The sequence below is a fragment of the Culex pipiens genome, chromosome 3 (genome assembly GCF_016801865.2).
Source record: "Culex pipiens pallens isolate TS chromosome 3, TS_CPP_V2, whole genome shotgun sequence".
Classification (NCBI taxonomy): domain Eukaryota; kingdom Metazoa; phylum Arthropoda; class Insecta; order Diptera; family Culicidae; genus Culex; species Culex pipiens.
Genome location: NC_068939.1, coordinates 141,471,009 through 141,487,060, shown reverse-complemented (window position 1 = coordinate 141,487,060; position 16,052 = coordinate 141,471,009). Strand labels below are relative to the sequence as shown.

The following is a 16,052-nucleotide window of genomic DNA, read 5'->3' as shown; positions in this document are numbered from 1 at the left end:
ACCCAATACTCAGAGTAAACGCCTCTGTTTCTATCACAGTGCTGCTGCTGCGCAAGCAAAGGGTGGTTGTGGTAAATGTTTTGTTTACCAATATGCACACTCGTGGTTGGGCCCCCTCTTGCGGGCTGAGCAGTGGGGATGGGAGGGCAAATCCCGGATGGGCGTAGGGTTGATGCAAAAATTGCATCCAATCAGGGATGGAATAATCACAAAAAAATCAATTTCGCTTGCGAACTTTCTTCACCCGCGAAAGAGAGAGGAGACAAATCACGCAAAAGAAAATCGCTCCCGAAATTCTCCAAGAAAATCAATCTGCTGATGATTTTTTTGTGAATTTCCTTGTCAGCACCACTTAATAAAATTGATTTCACTTTGTTTACAAACATTGCCCATCTACAAAATGTGACAGGTCATATTTTGACGTGTGACGTTACACTTGAAAGAGTAGTAGTGAAAAAGATGTTCCGCCGAATAATCAAGATGATGATTTTTTTGGATTCTTTTTACCGATCTTTCGTGCGCGAGAGAAAAGAGCCAAGCTCCCTTTGGATTTTTTCTCTTGTTGATCGTCCAAATATTTTCTTTTGATGATGATTATTCCATCGCTGCATCCAATGTTAGATTTTGAGTGTGAAATTGATAGCTTTCAACACTACAAGCTAGTCCAATATTATTGTTTTGTTAGTACATAAACCGTCGCCGTCTTGTTGACTTGAATATTTGCAAATTATTATTAATTAGTTCAGATTTGCGATTGCCCAATATATAATAAGATTTATTTAAATTCTTGACCTGAAGTTTTTTCGCAGAAATTCAACATAGTTTTTTTTCTGAAATTTGTTTTACTGAAATTTCATCAAGAGAAATTTGAGTAAAGGATTCAGATTTTATTTTTTACTGAATTTTCAGTTAATCGTTATTAATCACTTTGACAGATGATTTACTAAAATTTCAGTAAAATTATTGTCAAAACAACTGAAATTTTCTGCAAAAGAAATGTCAAATTATTTGGCTGAAAATTCTGTAATCTTCTTGTGTCAGTTTGACAGATCAGTTGCTGAAGATTCCAACTGCTGTTTTAGTTGTCAAGATATGATTTATTTTTGCAATTAAAAATACTTTCATTGCTGTTTTTGATACATATATTTCCTAAATCTCATTTGAAATTCAACAATACCATAAGCATCTTATTTTTATCAACTATTTTTTCAATACTGGCTATGTTTTGACTTGCTGTAATTATTATTTTTCGTTTGAAAAAAGTTTGTGGTTCGGGCAATACTTCAAACCTAAAAAAAACAACTCAATGGTTAGCATCGAGGCTTTAGTTTCTAAAAATGACTGCAGTCCATATTCGATTATCCGTTGTTTAATTTTTGATTGTTGATTTTTTATTGTATGACCCCTAAACTACGCTAAAATGATTTTGAATATTTAAATCCAAGATGGTTGCCAAAATGGCGGTGATGTTGTACTGAAAAACGCATTTAATTGTTTAATGTGCAATCAACAACTGAAATTTGATTAAAATGGAGTCGCAGAACTCGAATGTTAAAATTTCAAAACAAATAAAATGAAAAAGAAATCGAAACAAAAACTCCATTCCCTGAAGGCCCATACAAACCTTCGGATAATCGCGGGTTCGGAAAATCGAGGCTTCTGATAATCGAGTCTGGACTGTATACACAATTTAAAAATCAAACACATCAAAGAGGATTTAGGCTACGGCAAACAAACAAATTCGCTCGTTTTGATAGTTTGCCAGTTTGTCTGCGTTGTTTGTTCGCCAACATTTATTTGCAGAAACGTCAGCTTGCATACATTTTGTCTTGTTTAAGAGTTAGTCAAACTGTCAAACCCGATAAAGTGCGGGTTTGTTTGTTTGTTTGTTTTTTTTTTGCCATAGTGTAATACCTCCTCACAAGTGTCACAAGTCACAAGTGACCTATAATTTGTTTCGGGAATTTTAGGATATACGAATCAACGAGTGAATTCCAAACAACGTTTCATCAAGTTTTATTACACGATTGAGACACCTGAAAGTTGTTTAAAATAATAATGTCATCAAGTTGAGCTCAGTTTACCTCACATGCAATCAATCATAATTCCGCCGAATTGTAGATCAAACAGTCCAATCAAAACCGCCTATCTACCCGGAATTGTTTACTCAGCCAAACAAAACACCTCGAAAATTAGACGAAGGTATCAATTTTCAATTTTCCCAACATTTGACATCCCTTTCTCCTCTTGACTCCCACCGGCAAATCTCTTTTTAACGTTATTAATTTTTCGCCCCCTGCCGACCTACGCGACAACACATCACTGATATTATTCACAAGATTCTCGGAAGCCTTCCTAATTGATTGGAATAGAAGTGAAAAATTCGGCCAGCGCAAAGCGGGTTGAGGGAGGGGAAGTTGCGTGGGTGGGTTATTCTGTGTGTTAATGGTGTGATAAGAGCACGCTCGCGAACGCAAACTAGCACCTTTTCAACCGCCCCCGCAGTTCTCTTGATCTACAGGTACACGAACATATGTGTATGTGTGGGCGCTTGGGGGTGAGTGAGTGTTACAAATTAGAACAGTACCCAACTCTCACGAACATTTGCCATTAGCAAAATAAACGTAGCTGTGTGGATTATGGCGGGTATGTTTAGAATATTTTTTTTGGAAATGGGAAATTTTTAACCGAAATTTTTTTTTTAGCGGTAAACAGTAACAGTCAGTGTTCCTAATTCCAGTCATAGCTCATAAAGCCGCGAATCTGGACGGGGAATCGAACCCCGCCTCGAACAATTTTGATTTTTTCTTCATGTTCATCGTTGGGAGCAGATGGGAATCGAACCCAGAACCATTCGTTTAAAAAGCGAACACCGTAACCAGTCAGCCACGGCCGCTCCTGCAACACTTGAAAATTGAATAAGGATGCAAAAAGGAAATTCCTCACCGGGTTTGAACAACTCGATCTTGAACAGCCGTTCTATGCCGCAGGGAGCACAATCGTTTCGCAGCGCCGTCTGGTTTAAAGCTGTCCGTAACAGTTTCCTTCTTCACCAGGTGCACAAGTTTTAAAACATTCAAAAACCGTTTGAACCGTAAAGACATTTAAATTTTGAAAACTCCATGTAAATGACAGGAGCACAAAAATTTGCGTCCGACCCGCAGCGCGACCTACTTCGATCTCCCAACATAAAAATATTTTTATCTTTTTTAAAAATAAACTTTTTGAAAATCGGCCTTCGTCATGCACAAATTAAACATTTTTGCGTTGTAAAAAATGCATTTCAGTAAAAAATCATTGAAATATTCTCGAGTAGGATTCTACGAACTATATTTTACGTAAATCCTGCAACAGCTCTTACTTGTTCCGCACGAGTTTTGAACCACGCAGTATTGTTGTCATCTCGATGAAAATGTTCAGAAGTTCTTGTGGTGAAAACAGGTAACTACTGCCTTCATCCGTTGACGTTGGTTGGTGTTCCCTCGGTTGACTGAAGCCTGGAGTTGTTGTACTCTCTGCAACTTTTGGCCACTGAATCAAAGGCAATGGCTGTATATTCGTAACCACTCAAACAGATCCCACTCCTGGTAATGCCAAAACGGGAAATTGGTTGGTGCCTAGTCGTCGCTTGCTGCCGAACTTTCACAAATTCGGTTCGTTTTGGGCAGCTCCGATTCTTCGCGGAACGGTCGCCACCACAGTTTTTGCAGCATTTTGCTTCGATGTTCTTGTGATTGTGTTGCAAGCTTGCGTTTTGTGCTCACCTCCGCACGTTGTACAACGACTTTTGATGCCACAGTTCATTCCACCATGCCCAGATTGCAAGCATTTTGAACATTGCGTCACGTCACGGTGCACTGGACGATGACGTTCCAGTACCAGATTTTGCACCAAAAGGTCTTGCATTAACCTTAAAAATCGAAATTTAAAATTTATTTTTTTTTTGTTTGGACTTCGCCGGAATTAATATTTGATAAAAGTTTAAAAAGTTAACAAAGTATTTTTTTTGATTGGGTTCTTTTAAAGTAAATAAATAATAGAACTAGTGTTGCAAATAAGATTCAAATATCTTGATTTAGGAACGAAAAACAAAGATGACTTTCAAAAATGTGTTTATATGACTCATTTTAATTTTTGTTTGTTTTTAATTGTATAGTTATTGGTTTTGACGATTGCAATTACAAAAAAACATTAAAGTTTCAACGGTAGTTGCAATTTTTTTAAGTTTAATTTCCTCAACACTACAACATAAAAAAATAATGAGACATGATAAAATTTATTCAAACGAAATTTGGATTCGAATATCATTTACAATAAAAAACTGTTTGCTTCGTTGTGCACCTTTATTCAAATATAAAAAAAATTGAAATGATTTCAAACACACACAAAATTATTGAGTGTAAAAATATATATTAAATCTTTTTCAATTCGTTATTCTTCGAAATTCAAAGTTTATGAAAAAAATACTTTTTGCTCCCTGATTTTTTGAATCATTAAAAAAATATATTTGCAGCGATCAGCATAAATAATTTGCTTTTCCAAGCTTATTTAAAAAACTTTATCACTGAAAAGTTGTTCTGGAAAAATACATTAGTTTTTCCACTTCCAGAAATCCACTTTAACGACCCCCGGGTCTTTTGTGGCCTCTGTTGCAAGTTTCTGCCCATTTCTAGGCGTCCTAGAGTGAGTCACCCGAAACCTATTTTACGCAAATGGATCGACGTTTTACTTCCCCATGTGATAGAAGGCCAGGAGGATAAGGCGGGAATCGAACCCGCGCCCCATAGCAACTTAGGGATCGACCGCCGAAGCCGCTAACCACCGCGCCACAAGGCCCTTGCTTACTTATTTATTTAAAAAAAAAATAGAAAATAGAAAAAAAACTTCAATGTGAAGTAAACACAATAAAAACTGAAAGAATTTTAAATTCAGTGTCATTTGGTTCATTTTTAGACAACAATCCAAGTTTTTTTTTAAATAAATTTCACAATTTTACGAAATTATTAATTTTGTTTTCTTGCATTATTTTTCAGTTTCATAAAATCAATATAAAAAATATAGACATGACATGACAGGCTTACATGAAGACTATTGTTTTAATGTGTTAAAATTGGATCTCAAGCATTTTTTTCAGAAAAAATTTAAACATTGAATTTACAGCAATGGTTTCAACATTTTAATGAACATAAACTTTGAAAAATATTTGCAACGGCCTAATTGTTTTCTCAAAAATGCCCGATTTTTGTTTACGTTTTGGTCTGTTAAAAAGCTCGTACTTCCTCAATATGGATGAAATTTGGTCGGAAATTAGTTTATGTGTTTCTTAAACATGTGCAAAAAGAAGCAGTTTAAAATATTAGATCTCAAAGTCTTGGTGCACTGGTGCTACCATGACCGTTAGAGGGTTAACTACACGGAAAAAAAAAAACAATTCTCGAAATGCGAGAACCACGAAGGAATATATTCACTAGGGTGGCTCGACATGATCGATTTTTCAGAACAGGCATTTTTCGGTCCCATTTGGGCCCCCAAACAACCCCCCAAAATTTGGGAGCGATTGGGTTTGACCCGGCTTTCCGCAAAGCGATTCAAATTTGTATGGAAATTTGTATGGGAAAACCCTCTTTTTTACATTTTAATTTTTATCATTTTCATTTTTCACTCAATTTAAAAACTAACACCGTGTAAGTATAGCCCTGAATGTCCTCTAAAACTTTGCCGAAGAAAGTATGGTTCTATATTGCTTCTGAAAAAAGATTCAGAGTTTTTAAAAGAGGCATTTCAAAATAAGTGCTGAAAATTATATTTCTTGCCAACACTGCCAGTACTTCGGTAGATATTTCGAAATCGTATTTTTTAACGTAATAAGGAAGCAAGCTAGCAAAATGGTGTCTTACGAAAAGTTGTTGTATATGAAAGTGGCTTTTATTTAAAATTATTGACATGCAGGGTGACACACCTACAGGGTGTCAACCCAGCTCTAACTTCTACTGGTGACCTTTTAAAGCGTTGCACTATGGTACATTGGGTGGCCAAGTTTCAAAAAAGTGACCTTCTCCAAATATTTTTTGGTATTTTTTTCTCGAAAGTAAACATTCTAACTAAGAAAAATCCAAATTTTCAAAGCTCTAAGTTTGTTCATTACGAAGATACGCAAGCTGAAACTCAAAAAATGGAGTAAAAAACGCGCGTTTTTCGTTTAAAAGGCTGATTGTTTAATTTTAACATAGCTCAGCCATTTTAAATGTTTTATTAGGACAACTATACATCGTTGGAAAGGTAATGAGATAAGCTTTGAAACTATTAATAGATAAAATGTTGTTTCCAAACCAAAAACTGAAGTTTTCATCGAATAACTGGAGCATTTTTTTGACAAAACATATTTTTTTGTGTTTGTTAATCGAGTACTTTTTTTGCTAACCGATGCTAAACATGAAACTAAGATCACTTGAAAGATTGGATTATAATCTAACATTGCTGAAATTTCCAGCCTGCGATTTTTTGCGTTTTCGGAGATATGCCATTTTGAACATTTACGTTTTATCAAAATTTGCTGCAATCTACATATGCGCCCGTTTATTTCACTTGCTTTGCTACCTACTTCGTGGGCATCGTCGCTTCAAAAATCAATACCTGGTTTCAAGAAGTTCAAAATGACTTTATTGGAATTTCTGTTGCCTACATTTAAAATTGAGTACCTTAGTCAAAATAAGGTATTCGTACCGAACTTTCTCAAGCGAAACTGGAGAATCTCAGTTTGATACCGAAAAAAGTATTCAGCAAAATATTGACTTAGCATGATGAATTTCTGCGATCAATCCATGAAACTGATCCACATTTAAGTTCTATGTTGGTTAGTACAAAACATCATAAAAGTACCTTTAACATATCGTGAAGCTGTCACAAACTCTATAATCAAATGAATTTTAAGAATATGGTTTGTATTTTATCATTTTACTTCATAATTAATATTTTGAATAAAATTATTTTTTCTGTTATTTGATTTAACAATTAAAATTTTCGCAATTTATGCCCGTAAGGGTGGGGGGGGGGGGGGGTGGGGGGTCTCAAGTTATATGGCATGGACTCACAAAAAGAAACACACAGCAGTAAATAATAAATATTTGACTTAGAATGAATTTATTACGCTTAACCAAATTTTGTTGGTGGGGAGGAGGAGGGGGGGGGGGGTGAAAGAAAGAGGAGGGAGGGGTTGTGTCCTTAAAGTGGGGATGTATTAGCTTATCCATAATTTAATAATATAAACTTGCAATACAATATATATGCAATTCTGTTGCACTTGCAAATGTATGAAAAGACTATTTATTATAAACAATCAACTATTGAAAAACATGAAAAGTCATAAAAATCGACGTATATCATTTCAATACCATACAATTACCCAAATTTGTATGAAAAAACATTTAAAAAGCAAAAAAAATAATTTGGCCGCCTGTTTGTGTGGAGATGGCCCATAGTGAAATGGGACCGGAAAATGCCTGTTCTGACTGAATAAGTCCATTTTGAAATTTTCCCATACAACTTCAAGCCACCCTAATATTCACGTTTAAAGTGCAAATGCACCATACTCATGAATAAATTCCTTCGTGGTTCTCACATTCGTGAACTTAATTCACGATTACGAGAATTGTTTTTTTTCTGTGTAGTTTGGATACGGGTTTAAAATTTGAAATAATGTTCAGAAATGCCTGCAAAATTTACATTTTTAACATCCTAGTACTTATGTTCAAGGGATAGTGGTTTTCTTTCCTATTTTAAAAACATATTTATTAGGTTCACAAGTGCTCGATGGTTTGCAAAAAATGCAACATGTAGATGGTCCTGCTATGATGCATTATGGCGTCCCAGCTTGTTGCAGTTGTTGCACTGGCTCCACTTGAGCCTTTGTTTGGCGTTGCACATACGTTCGTACACAAAGTCGCACACGGTGCCAAGCCCGCAAAAGGTAAAACCGCCTGTTCAACCAACCCATTTTATCATGCTCCAGTTCGCCAAGCCTGTGCGGGTTTCCCTCTTTAGTCTGTCGTAGGCAAAACGAAAAAAAAGGAAAAAAAATGAAACTTATCTAATCAGCATTTTTCTCGCTTTCACCACAAAACTGCAGCCGGACGGCGAGTGACATTTCCGAACCATATGGCGCTGGCGGTGTATCTGTTGATTGTCATAACTGGCGGAACGACGTCGTCGTCCTCGTTGTCGTCGTATCGGCTATAGAGAGTCCTCCGTATACGTGCGACCGGAGCGGATCTGGACGAATGGATGGATGGGAGGCAACCTGTGTGGGAGTTGTCTGACGGAGGCAGATCCTTCTGGCATCAACAGCAACAACCCTGCTTCAACGTGCTTCTCCTGCTACTGGCGAGGACGAACGAAGACGACGACGAGGAGGTGGAGGAGGCGGGTATCGATTTTCCCTGAGCGTTTCAGTTTCGCGCGAGCGTCCCACACGCGAACTTGGCTAGGGTCACCCAACTTCCATCCCCCCCTCCCCCCACGCACACTTGGCTCACTTTCTTCTGGTATTGCCAGCAACTCATTCATCCAAACCCACACCACATCCCCGCCCGTGCCGTCAGGACATTGTGATTGATGCTGCGAGTGCGAGCCGAGCTGGAGAAGTTTCTATTCTGGCAAAGGCCGCTTACTTTTGGGAACATCTTGCGCTTGATATGCGAACTGGTGCTGCGTGACAGGGGGAACAATGGTCGCAGTTGTTTGTTGGGGGGACACAGATCGTTCAAAAAGAAGAAAAAAAAGGACGTCGAACTTTGCTGGTGACAGAAGAGTTTGCTAATAAACAATCCCATTGTTCGAAGTTCACAAGAGGGTCCTTTCGCTCTCACTTTGGAGGGCATGAGTCAAAAGCGGGGTGAAGGAGCTCTCGAATCTCGCGAATGTCAACAAATTTAGCACTGTCTGAAGCTATAGACGGCGTAGAACCGAATGATTAATTTTTTGATCATTTAAACAAAATGACATGTTTTGTAATTTACTTTTATATTTTGTTGCTAATTTTAGGATATTTCCGAATAAGCCAGGATCGCAAAACAAAGAAGCAAAGTTTACTCGAATCTACAACTACTTTTCAGCACTGTTTTGTGGTAAGGAAACGTAGGCCGTTTTGTCTCTCTCAAAGTAAGGACAGGAAAAGATGACATTTTCATATCGGAATTACAAAATAGTAGTTTATGCAACAAGTTGCAAAAAGAGGATTTTTTCAGCAAGAGTCGTACATTTATCCAACGAGGTTCACACTGAGTGAAATTTTATGTCAAATTTTCATGTATTTTGTCAATAAATCGTTTAATTAAAAAAAAATGGTTGAAAAGTGTTACTTTTCGAAACAAGTGCTGAAAAGTTCAACTTTTCAGCACCCATTTATTTTGAAAAGTGTTGCTATTCGATTCTGTTATTTTTGGTACAGAAAAGTAGGCTATTTCGTCGTTCAAGAATGACAGGAAAAGTAAGTAGTTTCACGACGGAATTGCAAAATAGTAGTTTATGCAACATGTTGCAAAAAGAGGATTTTTTCAGCACGAGTCGTACATTTATCCAACGAGGTTCACCGAGTTGGATAAATACGAAGAGTGCTGAAAAAATCAAGTTTTGCAACGAGTTCCATACAACATTTTTTGCAATTCCGTCGTGAAACTACTTACTTTTCCTGTCATTCTTGAACGACGAAATAGCCTACTTTTCTGTACAAAAAATAACAGAATCGAATAGCAACACTTTTCAAAATAAATGCTGAAAAGTTCTACTTTTCAGCACTTGTTTTGAAAAGTAACATTTTTCAACATTTTTTTTTATTTAAGCGATTTATTGACAAAAAACATGAAAATTTGACATAAAATTTCACTAAGTGTGTGTTTTTTGGAATTGCAAAAAATGTTGTATGGAACTTGTTGCAAAACTTGATTTTTCAGCACTCTTCGTATTTATCCAACTCGGTGAACCTCGTTGGATAAATGTACGACTCGTGCTGAAAAAATCCTCTTTTTGCAACTTGTTGCATAAACTACTATTTTGCAATTCCAAAAAAACACACACTGAGTGAAATTTTGAGTCAAATTTTCATGTATTTTGTCAATAAATCGTTTAAATCAAATAAATGTTGAAAAGTGTTACTTTTCGAAGCAAGTGCTAAAAAGTTCAACTTTTCAGCACCCATTTGAGTGCTGAAAAATAGAACTTTTCAGCATTTATTTTGAAAAGTGGTGCTATTCGATTCTGTTATTTTTGGTACAGAAAAGTAGGCTTTTTCGTCGTTGACAGGAAAACTAAGTAGTTTCACGACGGAATTGCAAAAAGTACATTTTTGTAATTCCGTCGTGAAACTTTTTATTTTTCCTGTCATGATCGAGTGACTTAACGGCCTACTTTTCTCTACTAAAAATGACAGAATGGAAAGTTGAAACCTTTCAATATCATTGCTGAAAAGTTCTGTTCTGAATCGCAATGGGTGCTGAAAAGTTGGAATTTTCAGCACTTGTATCGAAATAAACATTTTTCAATATTGTTCAATATCATTATTGTTCATCGTACAACTGAAATTCGGTAAGATTTCGTTCATTTTGACATTTGGTTTACCGATCTAAACTTTACCGATTTTTAAACTACCGAATTCGGTAATAATAATCTAAGTGTGAACCATTAGGGTGTAATATGGTTGTATGGAAAAAAAGTTGTCCAAATTGAGTGAACACAGCAACTTTTCAGTTCCTTTTGGGGTCCTTAACAACTCCCTAAAGTTTGGGAACGATTGGTTAAAGCCCCACTTTGCGCAAAGCGATTTAATTTTGTATGGGAAACCCCATTTTTTGGATTTTTATATTTTAAAAATCCACGTTTTACGCTATATTAAAACCGGATTCATATTCGGTACTCTGGAAGGTGCTCTACGACTTTCCCGAAGAGAGTATGGTGCTAACTTGTTACAATAAAAAGATACAGCTTGTTCAACACTCGTCTAAAACGTTTTTTTTGCTCGAAAATAAAAAAAAATCCCATACAAATATGTATATTTGGAAAATTGAATCGCTTTGAGGACTGGAACCAATCATTCTTAAACTTTGGGAGTTGTTAAGGACCCCAAAAAGAACTGAAAAATTGCTGGAAAATCGATTTTGTTATTATACCCTAGTGTACCATATTGTCTCAAACTGGTCACAGAATTTTATGATTTTGGAGCGTGGATTCATTTTACTCACTATCTAAACTCAGTGATTAAAAAAATACCTTAACAAAAAATAATATTCTTTTAAATTTATATATTTTCTTGAAGTTGAATGTTTTTTTTTTACAAATTGTAAGCAACTCGTTGCAGAACTATATTTTTTCAGCACTTATCGTATTTATGCAACTCGGTAAATTTCGTTGGATCAATGTACGACTCTTGCTGAAAAAAATGTTCTTTTTGCAACATGTTGCATAAACTACTGTTTTGCAATTCCGTCGTGAAACAACTTACTATTCCTGTCATTCTCGAGCGACAAAACTTCGTACTTTTCTCTACCAAGAATAACAGAATGGAAAATTAATACCTTTTAATACCAGTGCTGAAAAGTTTTACTTTTCAGTACTGAAACGGGTGCTGAAAATTTGAACTTTTCAGCACTGGTATCGAAAAGTAAAATTTGTAATACTGTTTTGTTTTGAACGGTGAAATTACTTAATACATGGATGTTAGACATAGAATTCCATTCTAAAATGAACGACTCGTGCTGAAAAAATCTTGTTTTCGCAGCTTGTTGCATAAACTACTATTTTTTGCAACTTAACTATGCGATAAACTATTTTTTTGCAATTCCGTCGTAAAACTACTCACTTTCCTGTCATTCTTGAACGACGAAATAGCCTACTTTTCTGTACCAAAAATAACAGAATCGAATAGCAACACTTTTCAAAATAAATGCTGAAAAGTTCTACTTTTCAGCACTCAAATGGGTGCTGAAAAGTTGAACTTTTCAGTACTTGTTTTGAAAAGTAACACTTTTCAACATTTTTTTGATTTAAACGATTTATTGACAAAATACATGAAAATTTGACATAAAATTTCACTCAGTGTGTGTTTTTTTGGAATTGCAAAAAATGTTGTATGGAACTCGTTGCAAAACTTGATTTTGTCAGCACTCTTCGTATTTATCCAACTCGGTGAACCTCGTTGGATAAATGTACGACTCGTGCTGAAAAAATCCTATTTTTGCAACTTGTTGCATAAACTACTATTTTGCAATCACACTGTGAAACTGACCATTTTTCCTGTACTTCTGGAGAAACTAACTACCAAAAATAACAGATTTGACAATCAATACCTTTTAATACCAGTGCTGAAAAGTTGAACTTTTCAACACTTATATCAAAAAGTAAAATTTGTAATACTGTTTTGTTTTGAACGGTGAAATTACTTAATACATGGATGTTAGACATAGAATTCCATTCTCAAATGAACAACTCGTGCTGAAAAAAATCTAGTTTTCGCATCTTGTTACATAAACTACTATTTTTTGCAACTTAACTATGCGATAATAGTAGTTTATGCAACAAGTTGCAAAAAGAGGATTTTTTCAGCACGAGTCGTACATTTATCCAACAAGGTTCACCGAGTTGGATAAATACGACGAGTGCTGAAAAAATCAAGTTTTGCAACGAGTTCCATACAACATTTTTTGCAATTTCAAAAAAACACCCATTGAGTGAAATTTTAAGTCAAACTTTCATGAATTTTGTCAATAAATCGTTTAAATCAAAAAAAAATGTTGAAAAGTGATACTTTTCGAAACAAGTACTGAAAAGTTCAACTTTTCAGCACTCATTTCAGTGCTGAAAAGTAGAACTTTTCAGCATTTTTTTTAAAAGTTTTGCTATTCGATTCTGTTATTTTTGGTACAAAAAAGTAGGCTATTTCGTCGTTCAAGAATGACAGGAAAAGGTAGTAGTTTCACGACGGAATTGCAAAAACTATTTTTATGCAACAAGTTGCAAAAAGAGGATTTTTTCAGCACGAGTCGTTTATCCAACGAGGTTCACAGAGTTGGATAAATACGAAGAGTGCTGAAAAAATCAAGTTTTGCAACGAGTTCCATTCAACCTTTTTTGCAATTCCGAAAAACACCCATTGATTAAAATTTTAAGTCAAATTTTCATGTATTTTGTCAATAAATCGTTTAAATCAAAAAATGGCGAAAAATGTTACTTTTCGAAACAAGTGCTGAAAACATCAACTTTTAGAACTTTTCAGCATTTATATTGAAATGTATTGCTTAAAAAAATACTTTTTGCAATTCCGTCGTGAAACTACTTACTTTTCCTGTCATTCTTGAACGACGAAATAGCCTACTTTTCTGTACCAAAAATAACAGAATCGAAAAGCAACACTTTTCAAAATAAGTGCTGAAAAGTTCTATTTTTCAGCAATCAAATGGGTGCTGAAAAGTTGAACTTTTCAGCACTTGTTTCGAAAAGTAACACTTTTCAACATTTTTTTGATTTAAACGATTTATTGACAAAATACATGAAAATTTGACTTAAAATTTCACTCAGTGTGTTTTTTGGAATTGCAAAAAATGTTGTATGGAACTCGTTGCAAAACTTGATTTTTTCAGCACTCTTCGTATTTATCCAACTCGGTGAACCTCGTTGGATAAATGTGCTCGTGCTGAAAAAATCCCCTTTTTTTGAAACTTGTTGCATAAACTACTATTATGCAACAAGTTGCAAAAAGAGGATTTTTTCAGCTCGAGTCGTTTATCCAACGAGGTTCGCCATCAAAATCAAAATCAAGTTTGGCAACAAGTTCAGCCTCCATCACAGTGCTGAAAAGTAGAACTGTTATTTTTGGTAGTGAAAAGCAGGCTGTTTCGTAGTTTGAGAATGGCAAGTCAGTAGTTTCACGATGGAATTACAAAAAAGACATAAATTTCGAAAAATGATTACCTAAAAAGTGACTATAACTGCAAAACAGTGCACTTTCAATGAAAGAAGAATTCAAGAAAAGATTTCTAAATATTTATTTTGATTAAAAAAGAAGTGATTAGAAATTTTCCTTAAAATTTGCCTAAGAAACAATGATTATAAAACTGGTTTTTTGTTGCTATGTCAGATATGGGTAATTCTCTACCAACTCACACGAAATCGGGAAAAGTTGCCCCGACCCCTCTTCGATTTGCGTGAAACTTTGTCCTAAGGGGTAACTTTTGTCCCTGATCACGAATCCGAGGTCCGTTTTTTGATATCTCGTGACGGAGGGGCGGTACGACCCCTTCCATTTTTGAACATGCGAAAAAAGAGGTGTTTTTCAACAATTTGCAGCCTGAAACGGTGATGAGATGGAAATTTGGTGTCAAAGGGACTTTTATGTAAAATTAGACGCCCGATTTGATGGCGTACTAAGAATTCCGAATAAACGTATTTTTCATCGAAAAAAACACTAAAAAAGTTTTAAAAATTCTCCCATTTTCCGTTACTCGACTGTAAAAAATTTTGGAACATGTCATTTTATGGGAAATTTAATGTACTTTTCGAATCTACATTGTCCCAGAAGGGTCATTTTTTCATTTAGAACAAATTTTTTCATTTTAAAATTTCGTGTTTTTTCTAACTTTGCAGGGTTATTTTTTAGAGTGTAACAATGTTCTACAAAGTTGTAGAGCAGACAATTACAAAAATTTTGATATATAGACATAAGGGGTTTGCTTATAAACATCACGAGTTATCGCGATTTGAAAAAGTTGGTCGTCATCGATCATGGCCGTTCATGGTCACCCGCGACAGACACGGACGACGAAACAAAGAGAAACGCAAAAAGTAACTTTTTCAAAACTTTTTTTCGTAAAATCGCGATAACTTGTGATGTTTATAAGCAAACCCCTTATGTCTATATATCAAAATTTTTGTAATTGTCTGTTCTACAACTTTGTAGAACATTGTTACACTCTAAAAAATAACCCTGCAAAGTTAGAAAAAACACGAAATTTTAAAATGAAAAATTTTGTTCTAAATGAAAAAATGACCCTTCTGGGACAATGTAGATTCGAAAAGTACATTAAATTTCCCATAAAATGACATGTTCCAAAATTTTTTACAGTCGAGTAACGGAAAATGGGAGAATTTTTAAAACTTTTTTAGTGCTTTTTTCGATGAAAAATACGTTTTTTCGGAATTCTGAGTACGCCATCAAATCGGGCGTCTAATTTTACACAAAAGTCCCTTTGACACCAAATTTCTATCTCATCACCGTTTCAGGCTGCAAATTATTGAAAAACACCTCTTTTTTCACATGTTCAAAAATGGAAGGGGTCGTACCGCCCCTCCGTCACGAGATATCAAAAAACGGACCTCGGATTCGTGATCAGGGACAAAAGTTACCCCTTAGGACAAAGTTTCACGCAAATCGAAGAGGGGTCGGGGCAACTGCTGTGTGAGTTGGCGGAGAATTACCCATATATTTCAAATAAAAGAACAACAGAAGTTAAGTGTCAAGCATGTTTTCATTTTAAAAACAGGTTTTTTTAAATAATTAGTCATGTTACGTTTTTTGAATAAAAAAATCGAAAAATCTGTTTTTTTTTATCAGAATTTATGTCGTTAAAATTTGCACACCTTTTCAAAAATTGTAACAGTTATTTTTGGGAGATTTTATTTTTTGTCATAAAAAAAACGTTTCACGTGCATTGAAGTCACACGGGTAGTTTGCTGGAATGGTTGACGTTTTATCTTGCGTCCTTTATTTTCCGTTTGCAGTGATAAAACAGCCCTTCCTTTATCATCGTTAATTGGAAGGTACGCCGCCGATTGAGTTCGACGTTGGTTTCGGTTTTAGACGCGAATCCCCTACGTTCCTTTTAATTTTTATTTATTTTTGTTACAAATTTGTCGTAAGCAATATTTGAATCCAACTAACTAAACATTATATCCGAATTATTTATGGGTCGATCGTGTTTTGGTCAAGTATTGTTTGAATTTTCACTCATTATTAAACAATAATAACCTGCTTACAAAACAAATTTATAAGCCATGCTCGGTTGCAGCGC

General features: G+C 35.3%; 1 protein-coding gene across 2 annotated transcripts in view; it reads left to right on the top strand.

The window, feature by feature from the left end:
• The window catches only part of LOC120417510 (ribosomal protein S6 kinase 2 beta-like), a 52,420-nt gene that overhangs the window by 981 nt on the left and 35,387 nt on the right, over nucleotides 1-16,052 (top strand). The gene's annotated exons all lie outside the window — the stretch shown is intronic.